This window comes from Schistocerca nitens, chromosome 4, assembly GCF_023898315.1.
Source record: "Schistocerca nitens isolate TAMUIC-IGC-003100 chromosome 4, iqSchNite1.1, whole genome shotgun sequence".
Classification (NCBI taxonomy): Eukaryota; Metazoa; Arthropoda; class Insecta; order Orthoptera; family Acrididae; genus Schistocerca; species Schistocerca nitens.
Genome location: NC_064617.1, coordinates 926,502,228 through 926,529,013, shown reverse-complemented (window position 1 = coordinate 926,529,013; position 26,786 = coordinate 926,502,228).

Sequence of the window (26,786 nt, the reverse complement as noted above, 5' to 3'; positions counted from 1 at the left end):
TGTGACATTTTGGTGAAATGTAACTTCTGCAAAATAGTCACTTATAACTCAAAAATGACCAACAAGAATAATCATGCAAGAACATTTTTAAAAATTCAAACTGGTGAGTGTACTACCTTAATTCGAATAGGAAGATTTTACAGTGAGAAACTGGAGAAAAGAATTACTTTCATTGAGAAGTATGTAGCAGGTTCCATTAGCAGAAATTTATGCTTTACAGACCTTCAATTCATTTTCCTGGGCTGCGCCGGGTAGCCGCGCGGTCTACGGCGCCTTGTCACGGTTCGCGCGGCTCCCTCGTCGGAGGTTCGAGTCTTCCCTCGGGGGCATGGGTGTCTGTGTTATTTTAAGTTAGATGAAGCAGTGTAATGCTTAGGGACCGATGACCTCAGCAGTTTGGTCTCATAGGACTTACCACAGATTTCCAAATTTTTCCATTTCCATGGAGAAATTACGATTATAAAAATATTAGGTGCATTAAAGAAAGAGTTACTAATAACTAATAGATGACATACCATTCAGTACAAAATTATTCACACTGACACAGATCTTGCACTTTGTCCAACACTAAGTGTGTTGTGTTTTATTATGTCTTTCATATAAAAAAGGTTTCTGCTGCTGTTTCTCTGTTTTGATTGTTTCAATTCGACAGGTGCCTAGAAAGCTGTTGAAGTTGCTTTAGCTAAGAGCACATGTGTGAAATGGTGTGTTTAGTAGTATAGGACTTGTGTGTCTGTGCGCGCGCGAGTAAGCAGCAGCAGCTTTATTCATTAGTACATCTCTTTTTACAAGGATATAGGACATGTCAAAGTATTTACAAGTTGAGACCAATTTAAAATAAGCAAATTTGTATACATATATGTTTACAGACTTCTGTGTGTGTGTGTGTATGAGAGAGAGAGAGAGACAGAGAGAGATACGGAGAGAGAGGGTACACTTTGGCCACTGAAATTTCAACACTACGAAGGCTGATGCAACGAATGTTTAATTGGCTGAATGTCTACTACACGCTTGGATACGCAAATGATTATTCTTTCAGAGTAACTACACAAACTACAATGTAAGTAGAAATAAAGTACGTATGGCGGCTGCAGCTAATCGTTCCACATTATTGCTACTCTCGTTATTCACAAGCAGTGCTTTCATAAGGGCTGTTCTCAACGTCATGTGGGAACTCATCATCCCCGCCCAACTAACGCGCAAGAGGAAAAGAGGACAGGTATATAGTTCGCTCAGCCGTGCAAGATCCCGCAGCTACATCAGGTAACGGGCTATTTGAAGGAAGACAATTATCCAAACAGACAGTGTGATGATTTCTGGAGGAACCGACAGCAAATTAATCACTGCTGCAGCTTCCCTTGGGGCAGCCACAGAAAGCAGTGCGCTCATGGTGATATGTCCAACAACAACACTGGACATAGAGATGGGATCTCTTTGAGTTTTTAGATACCTTCCGGTTGTTTGAACAGCATCACGATGAACATATCTGTGTGAGAAGACATCGAAGAGAACGAGTATTGCTAGATTGTACTCGCCATCATCGTATGGGCCCGGGACCTGGCCTGATACTGTGAGGTTCCATTGCGTACACAGTAACTACTTCTCGTTTCCATGGCTGGTAATTTGGGCAGTAGGTGTGATGTATCTGATGTCTTAGGAGCAATAAGTGTGTCCTGTCTTAGAGGCTTCTGTGACGTTATTTTTCAGCAAGACACACATGACCGCATGTAGCCCATGTTTTTCTCACTTAACCTAGATACAGAGGGCGCTCAACTCTTATCCTGACCTGCTGTCTATCAAGAGATCTCACCGAGTTAAACAGTCCGCCTCGGTAGCTGAGTGGTCAGCGCGGCGGAATGCCATGCAAAGGGACCCGGGTTCGATTCCTGGTTGGGTCGGAGATTTTCTCCGCTCTGGAACTGAGTGTTGTGTTGTCTTCATCATCATCACATCATCTCCATCGACACGCAAGTCGTCGAAGTGACGTCAACGAAAAATACTTGCACCAGGCGACCGGTCTACCCGCCGGGAGGCCCTAGCCACACGACGTTTCATTTCACCCAGTTAAGCTCAATGCCAAATTCAGTTAGAGTCGTGATTCTGTTAGGGGGGTGAAATGGACTGGTTACCAAAGAAAGGTATGGACAGAGAAGCGGCGGGGAGGGGCTGTTTACCCAGGAAAGACATGCTTTTTTAAAATTGTAACATATATTTCCCAGAGTCGCTTCGCGTCTTCTGCGCATTTTAAAAGAAATTTGGTACAATAGGAACCCTTATATGAAATCAACACTGCATAAACAATAATTAAATCATCAGACCAATGTACTAATCTCAGTTATTACTGCCTTTATCCTAATCTGGAACAAAAGGTTTCAGCTAAAGCAAAAGCCAAAATTAAGAAAATCTATCCTTTTTTTAACGCATAATGGACTATAGTAAATCTTCCAATATTCAGTATGAATTTATGTAAAACGTAAGAAACCACATAAAACTCAAGATTCTGAAAGCATTTCTTCAGGCTGATTAAAACAATTACACATGCTTCTGATACACTTAACAGGGCATACATCTGTCACACAGTGAGAAAAGTTAGTAATAAGAAACACATAAATTCGTGAATGAACTGGCTTCCGTACAGTGAAGTGAAATGACGCTCCCAGCTTACACGCTCACCTACACGTTAATAGCAGCCAGCTTAGTACAGACAAGGAACCACACAACACGCCGCTTGTTACAACAAAGGAAAAAAGCCATGTTACCAGAACGGCAATCGCAGGTCGCACAAGATAGTGCTGAATTGCGGAAGCAAAACCGAAAACAAAATTTTAGCAACGTTCCGTACAATAGGCGTTAAAAGGTAGTTCAAGCACAACACGAATTCAGAAACTGTCTGCTGAAGGTATTTCCATGAAACAATCAAAAAAGGTAACAATTAACTGCTTGCCAGCCTTCTAAGGTATAAACTACACTCCTGGAAATGGAAAAAAGAACACATTGACACCGGTGTGTCAGACCCACCATACTTGCTCCGGACACTGCGAGAGGGCTGTACAAGCAATGATCACACGCACGGCACAGCGGACACACCAGGAACCGCGGTGTTGGCCGTCGAATGGCGCTAGCTGCGCAGCATCTGTGCACCGCCGCCGTCAGCCAGTTTGCCGTGGCATACGGAGCTCCATCGCAGTCTTTAACACTGGTAGCATGCCGCGACAGCGTGGACGTGAACCGTATGTGCAGTTGACGGACTTTGAGCGAGGGCGTATAGTGGCCATGCGGGAGGCCGGGTGGACGTACCGCCGAACTGCTCAACAGGTGGGGCGTGAGGTCTCCACAGTACATCGATATTGTCGCCAGTGGTCGGCGGAAGGTGCACGTGCCCGTCGACCTGGGACCGGACCGCAGCGACGCACGGATGCACGCCAAGACCGTAGGATCCTACGCAGTGCCGTAGGGGACCGCACCGCCACTTCCCAGCAAATTAGGGACACTGTTGCTCCTGGGGTATCGGCGAGGACCATTCGCAACCGTCTCCATGAAGCTGGGCTACGGTCCCGCACACCGTTAGGCCGTCTTCCGCTCACGCCCCAACATCGTGCAGCCCGCCTCCAGTGGTGTCGCGACAGGTGTGAATGGAGGGACGAATGGAGACGTGTCGTCTTCAGCGATGAGAGTCGCTTCTGCCTTGGTGCCAATGATGGTCGTATGCGTGTTTGGCGCCGTGCAGGTGAGCGCCACAATCAGGACTGCATACGACCGAGGCACACAGGGCCAACACCCGGCCTCATGGTGTGGGGAGCGATCTCCTACACTGGCCGTACACCACTGGTGATCGTCGAGGGGACACTGAATAGTGCACGGTACATCCAAACCGTCATCGAACCCATCGTTCTACCATTCCTAGACCGGCAAGGGAACTTGCTGTTCCAACAGGACAATGCACGTCCGCATGTATCCCGTGCCACCCAACGTGCTCTAGAAGGTGTACGTCAACTACCCTGGCCAGCAAGATCTCCGGATCTGTCCCCCATTGAGCATGTTTGGGACTGGATGAAGCGTCGTCTCACGCGGTCTGCACGTCCAGCACGAACGCTGGTCCAACTGAGGCACCAGGTGGAAATGGCATGGCAAGCCGTTCCACAGGACTACATCCAGCATCTCTACGATCGTCTCCATGGGAGAATAGCAGCCTGCATTGCTGCGAAAGGTGGATATACACTGTACTAGTGCCGACATTGTGCATGCTCTGTTGCCTGTGTCTATGTGCCTGTGGTTCTGTCAGTGTGATCATGTGATGTATCTGACCCCAGGAATGTGTCAATAAAGTTTCCCCTTCCTGGGACAATGAATTCACGGTGTTCTTATTTCAATTTCCAGGAGTGTATTTCACTGGGGAAGCAGATTAGCATGGACGAATTAAATGTTAGAGCACGGTGAGGGACATCACAAGAACACGTGGGTCTGAACACAGCAGCAAGATTATTTTCTCAAACAAGTGCTCAACAGTTTCAATTCTTGTGTCACAAACCCGACATCTAACAGTCCACAGCACCCTTTGGGAAGCAAGCACGGATAACTAACCACTTAACGTACAGCGCAGTCAGAAGTGACTTTTGCCGAGAACTCCCATTTAATCGTCGGAGCAATGGTTCGCCCCACATCAACGAAGTAGCGCTGTTCGCCCCCTCTGTCCACCGACCGCCGCCCCGGGAAGCGGCCGACTCTCCCACTGTGCAGGCGCGCCCGGCTCTAAGTACGTACTTACTGCCACGCTCCTGGTGTCCAAACAACCATCGAGGAAAACGTACCTGCAGCAATGACATCAAGTATCTCTGATCGGCGCCGTCAACTGGAGCCGTAACTCGGCGTAAGTGGCAGCTCTTTGCACTAAGTTTCGCACCCTCTACAAATTTAAGTGTGCGTTCCCCGAATTGTCCCCCGTACATTTAATAAATACGAGGATAATCACAAAAATAAGGTCTCCTATTTTTTTATAAGTACAGAACTCTGTTTCTGTGGCAGTTGGTCACACTGTTATGAAGAGTGCTTCACGCTCTGTGTGTGAACATGGGCACGCCGCGTTGAGGCGCTCAGTCTTGGCTTGACAGCCGTTGAGAATGGAGCTCCCGTTGGTTGTTACTGCCAAGCGCTAATTGCGCGCAGTTATTCAGTTTTTGAACACAAAGGGCACTGCACCGATTGAAATCCATCGCCAATTGACGGAAGTGTATGGTGAGTCGTGCATGGATGTCAATAATGTTCGTAAGTGGTGTAGAGAGTTTGCAGCTGGTCAGACCGAAATTCACGACGAAGAAAGGAGCAGACAGTCAATTTCTGAGGAGGCAGTGTTGAAGGTTGAGCAAAGCATGCGTGAAGATCGGCGGATCACCCTGGATGATCTCTGCACGTTGGTTCCTGAGGTTTCCCGAAGCACCGCTCGCAGAATTTTAACGGAAACATTGAAATGCCGGAAGGTGTGCGCAAGATGGGTGCCACACATGCTGGCTGCGGACCACACGCGGCAACGAGTTGATCCTTCCCGCGCATTTGTTCACCGCCTTGCAGCCGAGCAGGACAACTTTCTGGACTCAATTGTCACGGGTGACGAAAACTGGGCAGACCACTTTACACCTGAGACCAAGCAACAATCACGCCAGTGGTGGCATCCTTCTTCGCCAGAGCCGCGGAAATTCAAACAAACACAGTCTACCGGTAAAGTCATGAAAACCGTTTTTTAGGATCGGATAGGGGTATTGTTGGTCCACTTTATGCCCACTGGGACCACAATTAACGCTGACAGGTACTGTGAGACTCTGAAAAAACTTAAATGGGCAATTCAGAATCGGAGAAGAGGAACGTTGAGCAATGGCGTACACATTCTCCATGACAACGCTCGGCAAACCGTCGCTCTCCTGCAACAGTTTCAGTGGAACATAATCACCCACCCACCCTATAGTCCTGACTTGGCGCCCAGTGACTATCACCTGTTCCATAGGTTAAAAGAACATTTGGGAGATCTTACTTTTGGGATTACTCTCGTATAATTTCTTTATTTATTGTGTCTCCTGGTTTTTTCAGTTTTAGCAGCTGGTGTTGAATACTTCACAGAAAAAAAAGTGGTAGAGGCTGAAAATTGAATTGCCTTCCATTTTACACATGTTCCAATAACATTACCGAGTGTGCGGTATTCCTTCTTAAAGAAAAGGTCATTTGTAACTGTGGATGTAATTGAGGGAGTTACATCTTAGTAACACTCAGCACGAACCTCTAAAAACAACAGAAAATCTGCTGTTTATCATTCCTATGATTTCAGACTTGGAAAAAGCACCTGATGTCGTTAGCAGGGAAAAGAAACTGTAAGAATTTCCAGATTATCGCAACCACTAGTTTTGTGACTTCGTAGTTTGGTGGAGTAGTCGACAGACACAAAATTAAGTCAACGACGGCAAGATTCTTTCGGAATAGTTTTTCACTGAGTGAATCCATTTAATGTATAGAAAATAAAGTGAAGGATAAGTTTACGGTTCTTAACGAGATTTTCAGCCCTCAAAAGAGCATAGTATGTGATTTACAATTTAATATCCTGCCCAAAGACTTCCCACTTTTATTCTGCTAGGAAGACGTCTACGAGGTGAACAATAAACCTATCATTTTGTGCCACCCACAGGCAGCCTGATCATTGTTCGGAAGGTCATAGCAAATGTTGACGCGAAGTCAGTTTCGTCTCCACCTATGCGGTTTCAATGTGGCATAGGTGTGGTTCAGAAGGAATCCAGTCGAGAATAGAAATTTCGTTTTGTTCTGCAGACATCACACGTGTACTCAAGACTAGTCAACACATTTTCCTTTTGGATACAGTTGTATCACTGGTGGGATCGTAGCATTACCCATAATTTGAGAATATTGGGCGACATGAAGTCGGCCATATATCCTTTGAAGTCTTCCAAGGCCACGGGAATACATCCAGCCTCAAACTCATCGTGCGTGTACAGTAGATCTATTTGAGGTTTAAACAGTGTTAATGCGGACAACATACTTGTTCCGGAAAAGCATCCGCTGAGGAAAATACTGATTCGTCGGAAAATATTACTTTTTGCCAGTCACTATAAATGTTTTCCTCGAAAAGCGCTAATCGGTTAGAATCGAGGGTCATCACGGAATGATTTCTCTGGTTTCTCCGGGTCATTGATTAATAGTGTGCTTCCGGGCGTTCTGCCCCGTTGTTGCCGTCTTAAGGCAATGTCCTGACTGGTCTCACTCACCGTCGCCCTGCCCAAACCGCTAAGGATAGAAACCTGAAATCTGGCGAAGGTGAGTATCTTATACTGTAAGCATCGTTTAAGAAATTATCTCCCTCAGGGGGCGAAATAGGGGACAAGAGGTTTTTTTTAATGCCGCTATTAAGGAAATTTGGAAACTCGACCTACGAGAATTGGTATTTGTTTCCTCGGTCAGCATTAAAAAAAAGTGTTTTAGCATTTATCGAAATTTAGCCCTATGGGGGTGAAATAGAGGGTGAAAGTTTTATTTTAAAATACGTTATTATTACAGAACTACTGAATTATTTTTAAAGCGACATCTTTGAACTCTGTTTTTTGACTTCTCTTTTACAAAAAAAAAATTACGTGTTTCAGTGTTTTTGGAAGCTCAACCTCTAAGGGGCTGAAACACGGGATGAGGTTTTCATGAAAATATTTTATTATGAGAGAATTTTTTAAGTTATATCTATGAAAATTTAAATTTGGCTTCTCAGTTCGAAATAAAAGAATACATGTTTCACTGTTTTTGGAAATTCGACCCCAATGGAGGTGAAACGGCGGATGGAAGTTTTTATGGAAGTATTTCATTGTGCGATCAATTTTGAATCTAAATCTATGAACATTTGTATTTGGCGTCCCTGTTAGAAATAAAACAGACGTATGTCACTGTTTTTGGAAATTCAACCTCTAATGGGGTGAAATAGGGTGAGACTGATTTACTGACTTCATCACCCAGCCGAAACCGCTAAGGATAGAAACCTGAAATTTGCAGAGGATGTGCATCTTATATTGTAGGCATCGTTTAAGAAGGGATTGCCCGATATTCCACTCCTAAGGGTGTGAAATAAGGGATGAAAGGCTTTTTGAAAGTATGTTGCTATTAAGGAAATTTTGAAACTACGACTACGAAAACTGACATTTGGTTTCTCAGTCAGAAAATAAAAAATGTATGTTTCAGCATTTTTGGAAATTCAACCACTAAGGGGGTAAACTAGTGCGTGACAAAATTTTTAATGATAAATAATTGCTAAGGAACTACTAAAGGATCTTAAGGCTATATTTATGATAAGTGGTGTTTGACTTCTGGGTTGGAAATAAAAAAAATACATGTTTTAGTATTTCTGGAAACTCAACCCCCAAGGGAGTGAATAGGGGATGAAAGATTTTAAGAAAATATTTCGTTACACTGAGATATTTTAAGGCTAAATTCATGAAAATCGATATTTCATTTCTCGGTTAGGGGATGACAGTTGCTGTGGAAATAACTTCAGAAGAATGCGAAAGGCATAATTAACAAAAACTCTGGACTCCAGCTCCCAGAATCGATTTTTGGTCAGAGGTAGTATATGGCCTCAATTAGCGTAAAAACTTATAGGTGCTGCAGTTTATGAACAACATAAAAATTCGATTAAACAAAAATAAAACTATCATTGCAAGCCATATAGCCTATGCGAGCGAAGCAGAGCTCGCTAAGCTAGTTCTGTTATATAGTTAATTAATTTAAAGAGATCCGCATCAGTTGTACAGAGCATTTATTCAAAACACGATGGGTTAAAATCCATCTTCAAGTTTATAATACTACTGTATTTAGTCAGGCGTAACATGCGGCCGGGCGAGTCAGAGCATCGCGTGACATAGCCGGCTGGTGCAGGACACGCGCTCCCCTGGCATGTCGGCATCTCGCTTAACGCTGAGCACCCTTTCTGCGTTCAGCCAGGCGAGGGTCGTCTGACTGAGATTGGCGGAATCCTGCAGCACGCACGCCTCCGGAAACAGCAGCCCGTTTCTCCCCGGCGAGAACCCGGCCGCGCCTGCCGGAGGGGCGTGTACGCGTTGTGAACTCACGTAGTCTTCTCATCCTATGTATAAAAGATGTCATCAGTCGCAGATTTAATGAGGGCAACCGGAATTTATATATTCGCAGGGAAGAGCTCACAGGCAGATAAGCAGGGAGAGCTTAGTACCCCTCCACTGCCTCTGTTTCAGTTTTGACGCACTTTCATTATCAGCCACATAACTTCAAATTATCAACTCTAGAACAATTATCTAGATTGTTTAATTAAGAACAACTGAAGCGTGTAATACAGTCGCAGTATATCTCTACACTAATTATGCAACATAGTAGTCTGTCCGTTTACTATTATTGCAGTACACATCTCTCACTGTCTTTCACTACCGCAAACGATACATAATATACATAAAAGAATACAGGTAGCAGTTTTGTCACCAAATTCCTGAATTTACCTTACAGTTTTAATTGTATTTATAAGTCCGTAGATGTACATCGTGCCGCATTCCTGATCGATGTGTTACCGCCACCTTTATATTCGCATTCACATTCATTGGGTTCGGCAAATCACAGTTAGCCATCTTCGAGCCTAACTTAGTCCTTAGCTACATTATAGATATCTGTCACCACAGCCAAAATTTCAAGGGAAACACTGCCACATTCTACCCATGAACTATACCATTCTTGATTATTCCCAAATTTATTTGATGTAAGTTTAGAGTGCTGTTCTTGATTTAAAAACGTACTACAATATTAAAGCAACTGTATTTACTTAAAACATCACACAACACCATTTACCGTTTTTGAATATCTCAGACGCTACTGCATACTTTAATTTTTTACTCGTTTTTAATCGCTATAATGTCCTACTATAATATCTTCACATGTAATTTTAATTAATTTATTTTATTTTCTCCGGTTTCGCTTTTTTTCTCATCTCCTACATTATTGACGCACATAAAATCAGCTATTTCACCACGCTGAGTGTAGCTTAACTCCACTGTTCGCCCTTAATTCATAGCTCACAACGACTCTGAGGCTATAAATCTAACCGACTCAAAATAAGCAAAAACAACGAAAAATACAGCATACTCGAACGAAATATCCACATTGTCGAAACTACAATGCACAACGAATGTTGACTACTTGCCCCAGTAGATATGGAACGTTTCACAACATGTAAGAGAAAAACTTACGTGTATATATATCTGCCATGCAGAGAACCTAAGTTCGGTTCCTGGTACTCATAGTGATTTTTCCTTGGTGGGAGAACTGAAACGGGCTCCACTTACTCTCGTGGCGCCAGATGAGGGGACTGCTGACCGAGTGGTCGCGGCACCAGGTCTGCTACCCTGACAACTGACCGCCACTCCCTCCGTACCGCAGTCACGTGAAACCACTGGCTGATGGATGACGCGGTGGTCCATCCCAGAACGGCGACGCTTATTATGCGCATGACAACTCATCAACCCGTGAAGAAAAATAACTTTAGTATAAAACTGAGAGCACTATGTAAAACCTGGTTGTTGTTGTTGTGGTCTTCACTACAGAGAATGGTTTGATGCAGCTCTCCATGCTACTATATAATATGCATGCTTCTTCATCTCCAAGTAACTACTGCAACTTACCTCCTTCTGAATCTGCCTAGTGTATTCGTCTATTAATCTCCTACGATATTTACCCTCAACGCTGCCCTCCTATACTAAATTGGTGATCCCTAGACGCCACAGAACATGCCCTACGAACTGATACCTTCTTCTAGTCAAGTTCTGCCACAAATACCTCTTCTCCCCAATTCTCTTCTGTACCTCCTCATTAGTTACGTGATCTACCCATCTAATCTTCAGAATTCTTCTGTAGCCTCACATTTAGAAAGCTTCTTTTCTCTTCTTGTCTAAAGTGTTTATCTTCCATGCTTTACTTCCATAGATGGCTACACTCCATACAAATACTTTCACAAAAGAATTCCTGACACTTAAATCTATACTCGATGTTCACAAATTTCTCTTCTTCAGAAACGCTTTCCTTGCCATTGTCAGTCTACATTTTGTATCCTCTCTACTTCGACCATCATCAGTTATTTTACTCCCCAAATAGTAAAACTCATTTATTACTTTAAGCGTCTCTTTTCCTAATCTAATACCCGCAGCATCACCCGAATTAATTTGACTACATTACATTATCCTCGTTTTGCTTTTGTTGATGTTCATCTTATATCCTCCTTTCAAGTCACTGTCCAGTCCGTACAACTGCTCTTCAAAGTCCTTTGCTGTCTCTGACAGAATCACAATGTCATCGGCGAACCTCAAAGTTTCTATTTCTTCTCCATGGATTTAATTCCTATTCCAAATTTTTCTTTTGTTTCCTTTACTGCTTGCTCAATATACAGATTGAATAATATCGGTGATAGACTGCAACCCTCTCTCACTCCCTTCCCAACCACTGCTTTCCTCTCATGCCACTCGACTCTTATAAGTGCCATCTGGTTTCTGTACAAATTGTAAATAGCCTTTCGCTCCCTGTATTTTACCACTACCACCTTCAGAATTTGAAAGAGAGTTTTGCAGTCAACATTGTCAAAGGCTTTCTCTAAGTATACAAATGCAAGAAACCTAGGTTTGCCTTTCCGTAATATATCTTCTAAGATAATTCGTAGGGTCAGTATTGTCTCACGTGTTCCAACATTTCAAACTGATCTTCCCCGAGGTCACCTTCTACCAGTTTCTCCATTTGTATGTAAATAATTCGTGTTAGTATCTTGCAGCCGTGACTTAGTAAACTGATAGTTCGGTAATTTTCACATCTGTCAACGTCTGCTTTCTTTGGGATTCGAACTGTTATATTCTTCTTGAAGCCCGAGGGTATTTCACCTGTCTCATAAATCTTGCTCACCAGATGACAGAGTTTTGTCAGGGCAGTCTCTCCCAAGGCTATTAGTAGATCTGATGGAATGTTGTCTACTCCCGGAGCCTTGTTTCGACTTAGGTCTTTCAGTGCTCTGTCAAATTCTGCATTCAGTATTATATCTCCTATTTCATCTTCATCTACGTCCTCTTCCATTTCCATAATATTGCCCTCAACTACATCGCCCTTTTATAGACCCTCTATATACTCCTTCCACCTTTTGCTTTCCCTTCTTTGCTTAGAACTGGTTTTCCATCTGAGCTCTTGATATTCATACAAGTGGTTCTCTTTTTTCCAAACGTCTCTTTAATTTTCCTGTAGGCAGTTCTATCTTACCCCTCGTGATATATGCCTCTACATCCTTACATTTGTTCTCTAGCCATCCTCGCTAAGCCTTAATTGCACTTCCTGTCGATCTCATTTTTGAGGGATTTGTTTCTTTTTTCGCCTGCTTCATTTACTGCATTTTTATATTTTCTCCTTTCATTAGCTAAATTCAATATATTTTCTGTTACCCAAGGATTTCTATTAGCCCTCGTCTTTTTACCTACTTGATCCTCTGCTGCCTTCACTATTTCATCTCAGAAAGCTGCCCATTCTTCTTCTAGTGTATTTCTTTCTCCCATTCTGGTCAATCGTTCCCTAATGCTCTCTCTGAAGCTCTCTACAACCTCTGATTCTTTCAGTTTATCCAGGTCCCATCTTCTTAAATTCCCACCTTTTTGCAGTTTCTTCAGTTTTAATCTACAGTTCATAACCAATAGATTGTGGTCAGAATCCACATCCGCCTCTGGAAATGTCTTACAATTTAAAACCTGGTTCCTAAATGTTTGTCTTACCATTATGTAGTCTATCTGAAACCTTCCACTGTCTCCTGGCCTCTTCCACGTAAACAACCTTATTTCATGATTCGTAAGCCAAGCTTTAGCTGTGATTAAGATCTTCTCTGTGCAAAATTCTACCAGGCGGCTTCCTCTTTAGTTCCTTACCCCCATTCCACAATCACCTACTCCTTTTCCTACTCTTCCTTTTCATACTATCGAATTGCAGCCCACATGGTTATTAAATTTTCGTATCCCTTCACTACCTGAATAATTTTTTTTTATCTCATCATACATTACTGGCCATTAAAATTGCTACACCAAGAAGAAATGCAGATGATAAACGGGTATTCGTTGGACAAATACATTATACTAGAACTGACATGTCATTACATTTTCACGCAATGTGGGTGCATAGATCCTGAGAAATCAGTACCCAGAACAACCACCTCTGGCCGTAATAACGGCCTTGATACGCCTGGGCGTTGAGTCAAACAGAGCTTGTATGGCGTGTACAGGTACAGCTGCCCATGCAGCTTCAACACGATACGACAGTTCATCAAGAGTAGTGACTGGTGCATTGTGACGAGCCAGTTGCTCGGCCACCATTGACCAGACGTTTTCAGTTGGTGAGAGATCTGGAGAATGTGCTGGCCAGGGCAGCAGTCGAACGTTTTCGGTATCCAGAAAGGCCCGTACAGTACCTGCAACATGCGGTCGTGCATTATCCTGCTGAAATGTAGGGGAATGCAGGGATCAAATGAAGGGTAGAGCCACGGATCGTAATACATCTGAAATGTAACGTCCACTGTTCAAAGTGCCGTCAATGCGAACAAGAGGTGACCGAGACGTGTAACCAATGGCACCCCATACCATCACGCCGGCTGATACGCCAGTATGGCGATGACGAATACACGCTTCCAATGTGCGTTCACCGCGATGTCGCCAAACACGGATGCGACCATCATGATGCTGTAAACAGAACCTGGATTCATCCGAAAAAATGACGGTTTCCCATTCGTGCACCCAGGTTCGTCGTTGAGTACACCATCGCAGGCGCTCCTGTCTGTGATGCAGCCTCAAGGGTAACCGCAGCCATGGTCTTCGAGCTGATAGTCCATGCTGCTGCAAACGTCGTCGAACTGTTCGTGCAGATGGTTGTTGTCTTGCAAACGTCCCCATCTGTTGACTCAGGGATCGAGACGTGGCTGCACGATCCGTTACAGCCATGCGGATAAGATGCCCGTCATCTCGAGTGCTAGTGATACGAGGCCGTTGGGATCCAGGACGGCGTTCCGTATTACCCTCCTGAACCCACCGATTCCATATTCTGCTAACAGTCATTGGATCTCGACCAACGCGAGCAGCAACGTCGCGATACGATAAACTGCAATCACGATAGGCTACAATCCGACCTTTATCATAGTCGGAAATGTGATGCTACGCATTTCTCCTCCTTACACGAGGCATCACAACAACGTTCCACCAGTAAACGCCGGTCAACTGGTTTTTGTGTATGAGAAACCGGTTGGAAACTTTCCTCACGTCAGCACGTTCTAGGTGTCGCCACTGGCCCCAACCTTGTGTGAATGCTCTGAAAAGCCAATCATGTGCATATCACAGCATCTTCTTCCTGTCGGTTAAATTTCGCGTCTGTAGCACGTTATCTTCGTGGTGTAGCAATTTCAATGGCCAGTAGTGTACATTACTTAAATCTCTTCGTCGTCTGCGGGGCTAGTTGGCATATAATCTTGTAGTACTGTGGTAGGCGTTGGCTTCTTGTCTATCTTGGCTACAATAATGCATTCACTATGCTGTTCGTAGTAGATTATACACGCTCCTATTTTTATTCATTATGAAATCTACTCCTGCATTATCGTTATTACAAAATATATATTAACATTCATTGTCCGATAGAAGTATTCTCTAAAAACAGTTTACAGGTTGTCGAAAGAAGGAAAATAAGAACTTGCAGATGTATCAGTTAAATTTTATAGTAGTGAATAGTGTTGTCTCTTGGAACAATTTTCAGAAAACCGCCTCTCAGCGAGTAGCAGTTTAACATATTTCTATAACACATTTCCAGATGAGAAGATTCATTTTTAATGCCGTGCAGTATATTTCGAATGTTGCAAAATTACCCCAAAAAGTAAAGTTTCTGCAAATGTGAAGAAACGTTCCAAGGAACAACATGGTCGTGCACCTAGAACAAATAATCTATCGAAATATGAAAGTGCTGCAATCAAGAAAATTATACCAATACTATTTTTATTATATATATATATATATATATATATATATATATATATATATATATATATATATATATATATATATATGTATATGTATATATATCTGTCACTTTATTACTTTACGATATTCCTGAAATCAGTCCGACAGAAGTATTATCATAAACCACTTAAAAGATCTGAAATAAAAGCTACTGGAGAATAACAAAAATTTTCATATATAAGACGAGTAATATTTTTAAGACATTAAAGAAAATAATTTCTTTTCAAGTATCATATGTTTCATGATAGAAGACCTACTGTTTCAGTGTACATCATGGTGCACGACCGTTGAAGCAGCGCTTTATGGTTCACACTTCCACACGCTATACAGGGCGGAAAGAAACAGTCTGAAAATCTTATAAAGGTGTTAAGGGTATGCAGTGCTGAGAAGCAATCGTTAAGAAAAAAGGTCTGATACAGTGCACCACTTCCGATTAAATTATAATTAAAAATGAACAGTGACACCCTCAACAAAATTCTTTTTCTATGAGGATATCGGTTTCGGCCTGTTTTGTTTAGACCATCTTCATACCTACCACCACCATGATGGTAGACGGTGGTGGTGCACGAAGCAGGCGCTACGACTCCACAAACGCTAACTGCTGGAATCGTAACGCCTGATTCGTGCACCACCAGCGTCTACCATCATGGTGGTAGGTCTGAATATGGTCTAAACAAAACAGGCCGAAACCGGTATCCTCATAGAAAAAGAATTTTGTTGCGATTGTGACTGTTCATGTTCATTTTCAGTAAAATAACCTCTCTTCTCCAAGAGAAATGTTCTCAAAAATTATTATTTAGAATTAGCCAATCAGGTCGCTGCGCAGGATAAAATGCGGTAATGCACAGAGGTCTGTGGGTTCGTGACATACTATTTGTTCAAATGCTCATTACCAGTTGAAATGTGTCGTTTTGGGGTGTGTTACATTTAAGCTAGGTGAGCAAAAGCTACATTTATTCGGTGTGAGGAAAACTAATGAAATATACGTTTGGCGGCACTGTTTGTCGACAGTGCTTCTGGCAGGCTGCTTTGATTTCCGCACACAACGACCTAATCGGCTAATTTCAGCCGGCCGAAGTGGCCGTGCGGTTAAAGGCGCTGCAGTCTGGAACCGCAAGACCGCTACGGTCGCAGGTTCGAATCCTGCCTCGGGCATGGATGTTTGTGATGTCCTTAGGTTAGTTAGGTTTAACTAGTTCTAAGTTCTAGGGGACTAATGACCTCAGCAGTTGAGTCCCATAGTGCTCAGAGCCATTTGAACCATTTTTTTTGGCTAATTTCAATGCTAAGTAAATCGAAAACGAAGCAAAGTATCGTATTTCTTTCTTAACAATTATTTCTCAGCACAACCTACACTGCAACGCCCTACAAGCTTCCGGACTGTTTCCGACCCCCTGAATAACTAGCTTAAAAATGTCTCTAGTGTGCATGCCTTTACGTGATCTTAAAATGGGTCAGTAAACTGAAACACCGGCCAGGGAACATCAGGGGTACCCATGTGCATTATGCTGCAGCACTCTCCCCTACGTAGTGGCAACTTATCACGGAAACTTCTTCACAATGATGACAGCAACCAACAACACTTAAGAACTGCTTTGAGGTCGTCACGGGTCTGCCTCAAACTTTATTAACAATACGTTCAGAATAGTTCAACACTTCTCCATTATTCTCGGATTACAAAACTTGTGCTTTAATAATTTGTCACAAGACTTTGATTCAACTCTCCACATTAGTATACCATGTGCAAGACTCTTCCGCATCTCTGCATAACTGGCGAGATATATAATCAATTAAACCAGTTCACAGTATTGGAAGACTCGATCTCCATCTAGCAGTACAATTTTTATCGATCACATTTTCCTCCATTATCAAACTGACGGTTCCTTGATTTCTCAGTATGTGTTGTCAATTATGATGTATCAGGCAGCGTAACTTGCTGTGACAGTGCGAGAGAGAGAGAGAGAGAGAGAGAGAGAGAGAGAGACAAAGATATTATTTATTACTCTGTGGCGGTTAGCGCTCACATAATTATTCTTAGGATATATAGCTTTTGTTCTTGTTAAGAGTAAATTTTACTAGAAGAGAGCCATTCTTGTGATGTAAAAATCGACACCAATGCGAGTAAAATATATGTGTCCATGGAAGGAAGTCAGTTAATAGAACAATAAAATATTGTTCATTTCGAGAAGGTACGTGTTACTCTACACCCAGCGTATACTTCTATTGTGATTTAATAACAAATACCAGCTTGAGAACAGATCCGACGGGAGCGTTCAGTTCTGGTGAAATAGTTCGATGTTTTCTTCGGAAAAGAAGTCACTTCATGGATCATTCAAATCCACAATAGTACCTGGACATTTCTCAGAACTGAAAGTAATCCGATTGCTATGCAACAGAGCCCCGAAGAATATTTCTCCGTACTTTGGTTACCACTTTCAGCTCAACACGGTGGTTGCAGCTTCTGGAGCAGATTTCTACAACAGCGGAAGCGTGTAATCGCTATCAGTTTCACACATCGCCCTGTGTACGCTGTATGTATTTACCCACAACAGTGAACATACAGTTACTCACACACATAGAAAGACAATACAAAGTGGTATAGGAAACATTTCAGTATAAAGGTTCTGTAGAGCTAAACAGTAATTAGCCTAGTAGTAGTAGTAGTAAACAATTTTTTTTCAAAGGAGCCTTTATATATGTCTACCGTTAGACAGGACACGATCCTGATACAACACTCGGGTCTAGTGCAGCAGGAGATACAACACGTCGGCTTTGAACAATGACGTCATTCCTTAGTCATAGATCGTAATGTCTTCACTTCGAGGCATAGATAATAAAGCAGTTCTGTGTTCTAATAAGCACTATCATTAAAATAATTGAATGTTAATCTAAAAGCGATCGCTTGATATTCGGTGCATCATTAAATGTGTGATTTAATTAACTTAATTGTTTGTTTTTTATTCGTCCAGTACTTAATATTTTTCGTAATGATATTGAGGTAATGTGGATTGTGTTTTTTGGCTTTTTTTTTAAAATAATCTCACGAGATAGAATAAACTGATCCTACTTTATTCAGCAATCAATAAAAAAAACTAAACTAAAACATAACAGCTTTTGCTGTTATCTTTCCATTTCGTTTTTTTACTGATTGCTTAATAAAGTAGGATCAGTTTATTCTATCTCGTGAGATTTTTTTTAAAGCCAAAAAACACTTATCAGCTACTGAAGGCAGCTACAACACTACGAAGAATCGCTTCTCGGCTTCTGACAAGATATTGCTTCATAAAGTAGGATCAGTTTATTCTATCTCGTGAGATTTTTTTAAAAAAAAGCCAAAAAACACTATTGCTTAATAAAGTAGGATCAGTTTATTCTATCTCGTGAGATTTTTTTAAAAAAAAAGCCAAAAAACTCTTATTACGTACTGAAGGGAGCTAGAACACTACGAAGAATCGCTTCTCGGCTTCTGACAAGATATTGCTTCATAAAGTAGGATCAGTTTATTCTATCTCGTGAGATTTTTTAAAAAAAAGCCAAAAAACACTATTGCTTAATAAAGTAGGATCAGTTTATTCTATCTCGTGAGATTTTTTTAAAAAAAAGCCAAAAAACTCTTATTACGTACTGAAGGGAGCTAGAACACTAAGAAGAATCGCTTCTCGGCTTTTGACAAGATATTGCTTAATAAAGTAGGATCAGTTTATTCTATCTCGTGAGATTTTTTTTTAAAGTCAAAAAACACTTATGCTTTTGACAAGATCAATGTTTATCTCTCTCGCATTCCTTTGTTTCTCAACATTCTCCTCAGCTCTTTCATCTCTGTAATACATGCTCTCTGGCGACTTGTGACGTCATTGTTCAAAGCCGACGGGTTGTATCCCCTGCTGCACTAGTCCCCAACACTCATAGCGAACCTGTAATATAACTATGTTAGTAATTTAGTAATTAATGTTTAATTGTGTGTATATATGTCTAGTTTTATAGAGTAACTACATTATGGTCCTTTGTATGTTTCATGCTAACGGAACGTGCGGAAGTATCTTTTGAAGAGAACGAGTACGCCGTCCCAGCAGCCGAGCAGAAACTTCAAAAAGGCCATAACATTAGAATTACTAGCTTTCTTGAGTATTTATGCATTGTAGTGACCTTTCGCGTATTGATTTTCTAAGTATGAATAGTGTTACTACATTACTTTTACTAGAATTCCAGTATTTCAGTAAATAAGACGATATTTGATGTGCTATCTGTGTACTGCGTTTGTGTCACATTGTAAAGTGTACATTAACAGCATTAGGACATTACCTTTTTTTGCGTGTGTAAAATTTAATAGTCTCTTTTGTAGGACTTATTTATTGGAGAAACTGTCAATTGCTTATTTACATGGTGATAACTAGATCTATGTTCAAAGCCAATAAGCAAGCACGCATCACAATGCCACAAAATGAATTAAATAGTGTGAATGCATCGTCAACTAGTGCCACAGAATTTAAGACCGGCATAGTTAGCGATATGTCGATTACGGCTGAGCAATCAGCAGTAATTAATGCGCTCATGCCGTCGACACAAACGGTTGCTAGTTCCGACATTCACATGTCGAATGAAGTCCAGAGAAATATACAGCAACCAACAAACAACATGAATTTTATCTCTGACGCAGACGCGTGCGGAAACGAAATGACTGTACCGAAAAATGTGTCGGTACAATCCTCATTAAACCCAGTGCAATCGTCAATTGCTGAGAATACCGATTTGTTATCCCAGCTGATGTCGAGTTTGACTGTCATAACACAAGGGATTAAAGCATTGGAAACCACGCAATCCACGTTTGCAAATGACATGAATCGTAGATTCCAGGCATTGGAAACCACACAATCTAATCTTGCAACGACACAATCCACGTTTGCAAATGACATGAATATTAGATTCTAAGTATTGGAGAGTGCGCAATTTAAACTGGCTCAGGAGCAATCTAATAAACTAAAAGAAATAAATGATAAGATTACTGAAAAATCCCAAAGTTTGGAAACAAAGCAGAGTTACTTGATTGCCAGTCAGGCACAACTCATAGTTACACAAGAACAACAGTATCAGGAATTAACACCCAATTACAAAGACATCTTATGTCGTCGAGATACACTAAACCATCAAGTGCAAGAAGTTATTAATGTACAGAAAACTATTGCGTAGGACGTGAATACAATCAAGCACGATAACGAGCAAGCTGTCATTGAGCTTACTCGGAGGGTAGATACTCTCAGTCTCGAAGGCGAGAAACACATAGAGAAACTTTTCAATGAACATAAGATCGCTTTCTCTAAGGACATTGAAGTTTGGGCGAATGAGCAAACCGAGACAGTGCGAAGTTATGTTGACCAAACCTTGAAAGAAACGGTTTCTAACGTACAAGTTAACAACGAAACTGCACAAGAACAACTTAAAGCAGAAGTTAAAGAGATTAAGGAGAATATAGGAGATGAATTTCCTGCTTGGAAAGCAAAGATAGAAAATACATTAAAAGCATGCCAGCAGGGTCTAGTTAATACTAGTGGGGCACATACTACTTGCACTTTATCAAAAGCAGACATTATTCCTGATGAAACCAGTGCAACCGAATCCATGCAACAATATCCATGTATTGGTGCATATTCACGTAATCAACCAGAAACAAATTCTCAAGATTATCATTCACCGCGAAATAGCCACCAGAATACACCTGTGACTATGAATGAAGAAAAAATGCTTAAATATCGTCAATTCCAGATATTTATTCCCGAAAGAAAGTAGATCAATCCCGTGGTATTTATCAAGCAATTTAGAAGGATATTGCCACGAATGTGGACTGAGCATCAAAAAATTATGTACGTTGCAGGATTCATACATGGAGATGGATCGATGTGGGCGTCAGAAGCATCCTATTGGTGTCAAGACTATGACCAATTTGAACGCGCTTTCTTGCACAAATACTGGAAGAAGGGAGTACAAGAAAGACTACGTATGGAGGTTTTTGACCCACAACCTTTTTCTTTCAAAAATGGATCTTTAAGAAAGTATTTCGAGAAGTACAAAAATAAAAGCAAATACTGGAATGAACAAATCCCGACGCAGGATATCATTCGAATATTAAAGGGCAAACTTCCACTTAAAGTTAAGGAAAAACTTCTACATGTGCCTGAACAGCATGTGGCAGATTTTCTAGCCACATTGGATTCAATAGACATTTTGTTCGAAGAATCACGTGTGCGCTATAACTAACCAAGTTACCAACCTAACAAATACAATAGTAACAACAAACTGTATGGAAACAAACCTTTTGCACACAATACGCCAAAGCCACAGGTGAATTATTTCCAGAAAAACGTGAAATTTGGTAACGAAAATCCCGACCAGTGTAATCATGACCAACAATGTGAACAAACATATAAACGGAAGTGGAGGAAGAATAATGAGAAGAGGAAAGGATACTAGCAAGAAGGGAATTACCAGCCGAAACGCCGATATCAGCAACCAACCCAAGAATATCACAACCAACCACAAACTTCAGGTAGAGTACCAAATGCTAACGCAAATGAAAGGAGAAATCAACTACCAATAATAACTGACGTAACGGAGCAGAAATCTACTAATAATGGACAATCGTCAAACTTAACTCGACTGTCAGAGGCCCCGACGGTGCAGTCGAGGAAGTTTTGAGGGGCGAAAATTCAAGCGTTAATTTTTTTCGGTACAATGATGGCAGATTATTAATAGAAGAACTTCAGCAGGATATGGCGCCTTGTTAAGAGGAACATATCACTGAACCTATTGCGAAAATTCAGGCGGCAATTGAAGGTATTACTGTGCAAGTTACTTTAGATACTGGAGCAGCAGTAAAAGTAGTTTCTGAGAAGTTATTTCAAAGAATACTTCAGAAAGCAAATCCACCGATTTTTCCTCTTCAACGTTGTAAAATTGTAGGCCCTACTGGTCATAAGTCTTCTCAGATTAAAGTGTAGACTCAACTCCAGTTAGATATAGGAAATGTAGCTATAAATTGCACGTTCCTTGTAATAGAAAAATTGGTTGAGGACTGTATCCTGGGTATAGATGAATTTAGAGAGAGAAATTGGCATATCGATTTTTCTCTAGGCCGTGCCAGTTTTACAATAATGGATCAGAAACATCAGGTGAATATTCTCAGGGAATATAGTACCCGTGGAAAGTATTGTCAGGGAAGAAAGCTGCAAATAAAGTGGATACATAGCAAATCTGCACGATATTACCAAATTAATTACTTGCAACCAGTCTTAAAACCTTGAAGTTGCAAGGTGCAAGAACCTGAATATTTGCAACAACATCAAAGAAAGCAATTATATGATCTTCTACAGGAATATCATGAAGTCTTTCAAGAAAAACCTGGTGTAATCAAGGGATACACATGCCATTTATATGTGATTCCACACCACGTTTTCTGCTGTATTTTTTATCTAGTACCGTGGCACCAACGAAAGGCAGTTGATGCGGAAATCCATCAGATGATTGAATGGGATATGATGGAACTTTCGACGAGTCCATACTGTAGTCCGCTTCATGTTGTCCCGAAGAAAGGAGGAAAAGTTCGTTTCCTGCTAGACGCACGGCAGATAAATAAGATTATCGTGCCCGTGCGAACTCATCCGGAAAGTATCATGAGTTAATTCAAAAGTTCGAGGGGATAAAATACTTAACAAATATTGCTCTGAAAAGTTCATTTTGGCAAGTGGCACTAGACGAACCATCAAAAAAGTACACCGCATTTGTAGATGCAGGTAGAAGCTATCAATTTAAGGTCTTACCTTTCGGGCTAAACGTGAGCTTAGGAGTTTTTATAAATGCTCTAGATTATGCATTGGGACCGGCACTTCGAAGCAATTTAACTTTGTTTGTGGATGACATGCTCATAGCTACGACCACATGGAAGGAGCACGTTGATTTATTGAGAAGAGTATTAGAACGTTTCAAGGAAGCAGGCATAACCGCAAATCTGCGAAAGTCTCATTTTGTTCGAGATAAAATCAAATTTCTGGGTCATCTTATAAATGAAAAAGGCATCTTACCGGACTCCGAGAAACTAAAGGCAATCAAAAACTTTGCAGTTCCAACAACAAAAAGGCAATTAAAAGGCTTCCTCGGAGCTGTCTCTTTTTTCAGGCGTTTCATTCACGACCACTCTATTAATGCAGAACCGTTGTACAGCTTGTTGCGCAAAAATACTCCGTGGGTGTGGACGCAACAATGCCAGAATGCATTTGAAGCAATAAAACATGCCTTAGTCAATTCACAAATATTATATCATCCAGATATGAGCCAAGAATTCGGTTTAATGGCAGATGCTTCGGAAATTGGAATAGGTTCATGCCTCTTCCAAGTAAAGATGATGGACAGAAAATCAAATTTCTGTCCAATAGCTTTTGCTAGCCGACTCTTAACTGCTTGTGGAAGAACATAAACGACTACCGAAAAGGAAGCATTGGCCGTAGTCTGGTCATTTAAGAAATTTTACTATTACTTATACGAAGCGAAGACAACAGTATACTGTGACCACAAAGCGTTAAGTTTTTTTGCAAACATGTAAATTATTACATGCAAGACTAGCAAGATGTACGCTCTCACTCCAAGAGTTTCAGTTTGAAATTAAATACATAAGCGGACAGGATAATTTCATCGCCGATGCACTCTCCAGAATGCCAGATGGAGATTTTTCAACTATCAACATCACGGACAATCCATCCCAATTCAAAGTTCTTATAATGACTGATAAAATATATAGGAAACATTTTCTTGACATGTGTAAGAACAAGGGGAAACTACAGAATGAAGATCCTCGTTGGCATTCAATAAAGGAAACCTTAGCAAAGCCTGGAAACGATGATCCGAAGAGACTGTACAAAGTTGAGGATGACGTCTTATTTCTCAAAGGGCATCTTGATTCCGATAATTGGAAGGTGTGTATTCCCGAGAAGAATGAGAATCACTTAATTTTGTACACGCACATCACTTGGGGACATTTTGGAGTATTAAAGTGTGCTCGGAAGATTAAAGCATATTGCTACTTACCAAATATTCTCAGGAAAGTACACAGACAGTTACGGATATGTAAAATTTGTCAGCTAGCCAAACCAGGAAATTTTTGTGTGAAAGATTTCCTAATCCTATTATACCCACTAAATCGCTGTCAATCAGTTCAGAGGACGTCTGTGGTCCTCTACCATCATCAAGGGGAGGATGGAAATATATTGTAACTTTTCTTGATATATTCACTACGTACGTCAAACTTTATCCGTTAAAATCAGCTACTGGTGCATCCATAGCCAAGAAGCTGGTCAAGGATTATATAGTCAAGGTAGGCAAACCTGAGGCTATTCTTTCTGACAATGGGTCAATGTTTACTGGATTTCGTTGGAGGCAAACATTAACCAGTTGTGGTATAAAACAAATTGTAACATCAGTGTACCACCCGTCGGCGAATCCCGTGGAAAGAATTTTTCGAGAATTAAACCGGTTCGTGAGAACATATTGCCACAAGCAGCAACCCAAATGGATCGATTATCTGGACGATTTTCAGGAAATTGTAAACAATATGCCACATACTACGACATAATACACCCCATACGAAATGATGTTTGAAAAACAGGAACAGAATGACTGCATTCGACCAATTCCTAAAGTAGCTATTAACAAAATGGACCTACAAAATAAAGTAAAACAATCCTTACTCAATATAATGGACAAGGCAAGGAAAAGGAAACTATATTTCGACAATCGACTTGGAAAAATAAAAACATATAAAGTGAAAGACCAAGTTTTAGTAAAAACTCATCCTAAGGCTTCACTTATACAGAGGAAGAACACAAAATGGCAATTATTGTATGAAGGACAATTTGTGATTACCAAAATACCCCATTCAGGAACTTATGGTTTGAAGGATGTGAAGAATGGAAAGGTGAAAGGAATGTATCCTCATCACTTGTTAAAGGAATTTCATGATAACTGAAGATTCTGAAGATAGGCGATACTATTCTTATCAAATAATATTGATTAGACAATTTTCATTAAACCTATGAATCATACTTAGGATAGTTTCCTTCTTTTTGCAATTTAGTAGTTAGTTTCTCTTTTCAGGCATAATGTACGAGAGATATGCAGACATTATGTATTTGTTTTCCACTGTAAAGATAAGTTTCCTTTTCAGTATGTAGAGAATTTAGCTATAGTATGAATGATTTCTTTCAAAAAATTTTTATTTAGTTGATAGTAACTTCAGTCAGGTTTCACAATGCATAATGACCATGGGTTAGTGACTCAAATGAATCTGGTCTATGGCAAGATATTTATTCTTATGTCAATTTGACAATGTCAGTGTATTTTATTTATTATTTTTTTTTTACTCGCTGAGCTCAAGTCATGGTGTTCGGAAGGGGTAACCCGTTCTCAGTTAAAAAAAAAAAAACCGCCTATTACTTTGATTCAATCTTTTGTGATGGACATTGTCTTTATAATTGTACTATTGTTGTAACATACCTGTCTATGTAAAATATATTATGTCAATTGTTGCTCGCGAATTTACCAACTGAGCAAATGTCGATCAGTTACAAGCACATCAACAAGTGTTAAAGTCCATCTGAAAGATGACCGGCATAAGTTGAGATGGCATCACCAGTTGGATTAGTTTATAGTGCATTCTATGGTTGTTGATAGAAATGAAGAACACCTTACGACTTCCGAATGTTTCGAATGCAGGACAGAGAATTAGAAAGAACTTTAGATTAGATTCTATTTCAGCTCAGCATAGATCTAACACCTTTTCCACGGAACTTAACTGACTCTTATTTTCATGTTAACCATATGCAGAAAACCAAAATACCCACGAGGATACGGTGAAATGGGAATAGAATTCAATCAGTTATCCGGAGATGACAGATAGAAGGGAATCGTAGATGGACGTAAACCAACGCGTCGACGGTTCACCTCAAGACAGAAGATTAACAGTGTTGCGTTCCTTTTGTGAACAGTATTTAATTTCATTAAAAAAATCAATTTTGTAAATATTTTTTCCATTGTAATTCAATTAATTTTCTTTGCAAGTGAGAAATACGAGGATTGTAAATCTACCCCGAGGTTTTCCTTGGTTTTCCTTTGTGGGGCTTGGCCGAATGGCTAGATTACCCATTTGAGACATCCCAAGGCGTGTGACAGAAGCTTTGAGTGATGATGAAAAAGGTTTCTGATCACATCTCATGCCATCCTCGACAAATGAATAAAAGCAAACAAGTAAGCTATGCATATAAGTTGCATCAGTAATTTTCAAGCAACACAGGCTTTGTCAGCAGTATATGCACCCAAATCTATAATTTCCATTTGGATAGTCATTCACTGATACCAAAATATCATAAGAAATATAGTGGACATTAATATTCTAGTGGACATTAATACAGCGTCATAAACAATCACCGATATAGTGTTGTGTGTTTGTTTTTGCCCAAAAACGTTCGTCCACAAGAACGGCATATATGATGTATCAGGCAGCGTAACTTGCTGTGACAGTGCGAGAGAGAGAGAGACAGAGACAAAGCTATTGATTATTACTCTGTGGCGGTCAGCGCTCACATAATTATTCTTAGGATATATAGCTTTTGTTCTTGTTAAGAGTAAATTTTACTAGAAGAGAGCCGTTCTTTTGATATAAAAATCGACACCAATGCGAGT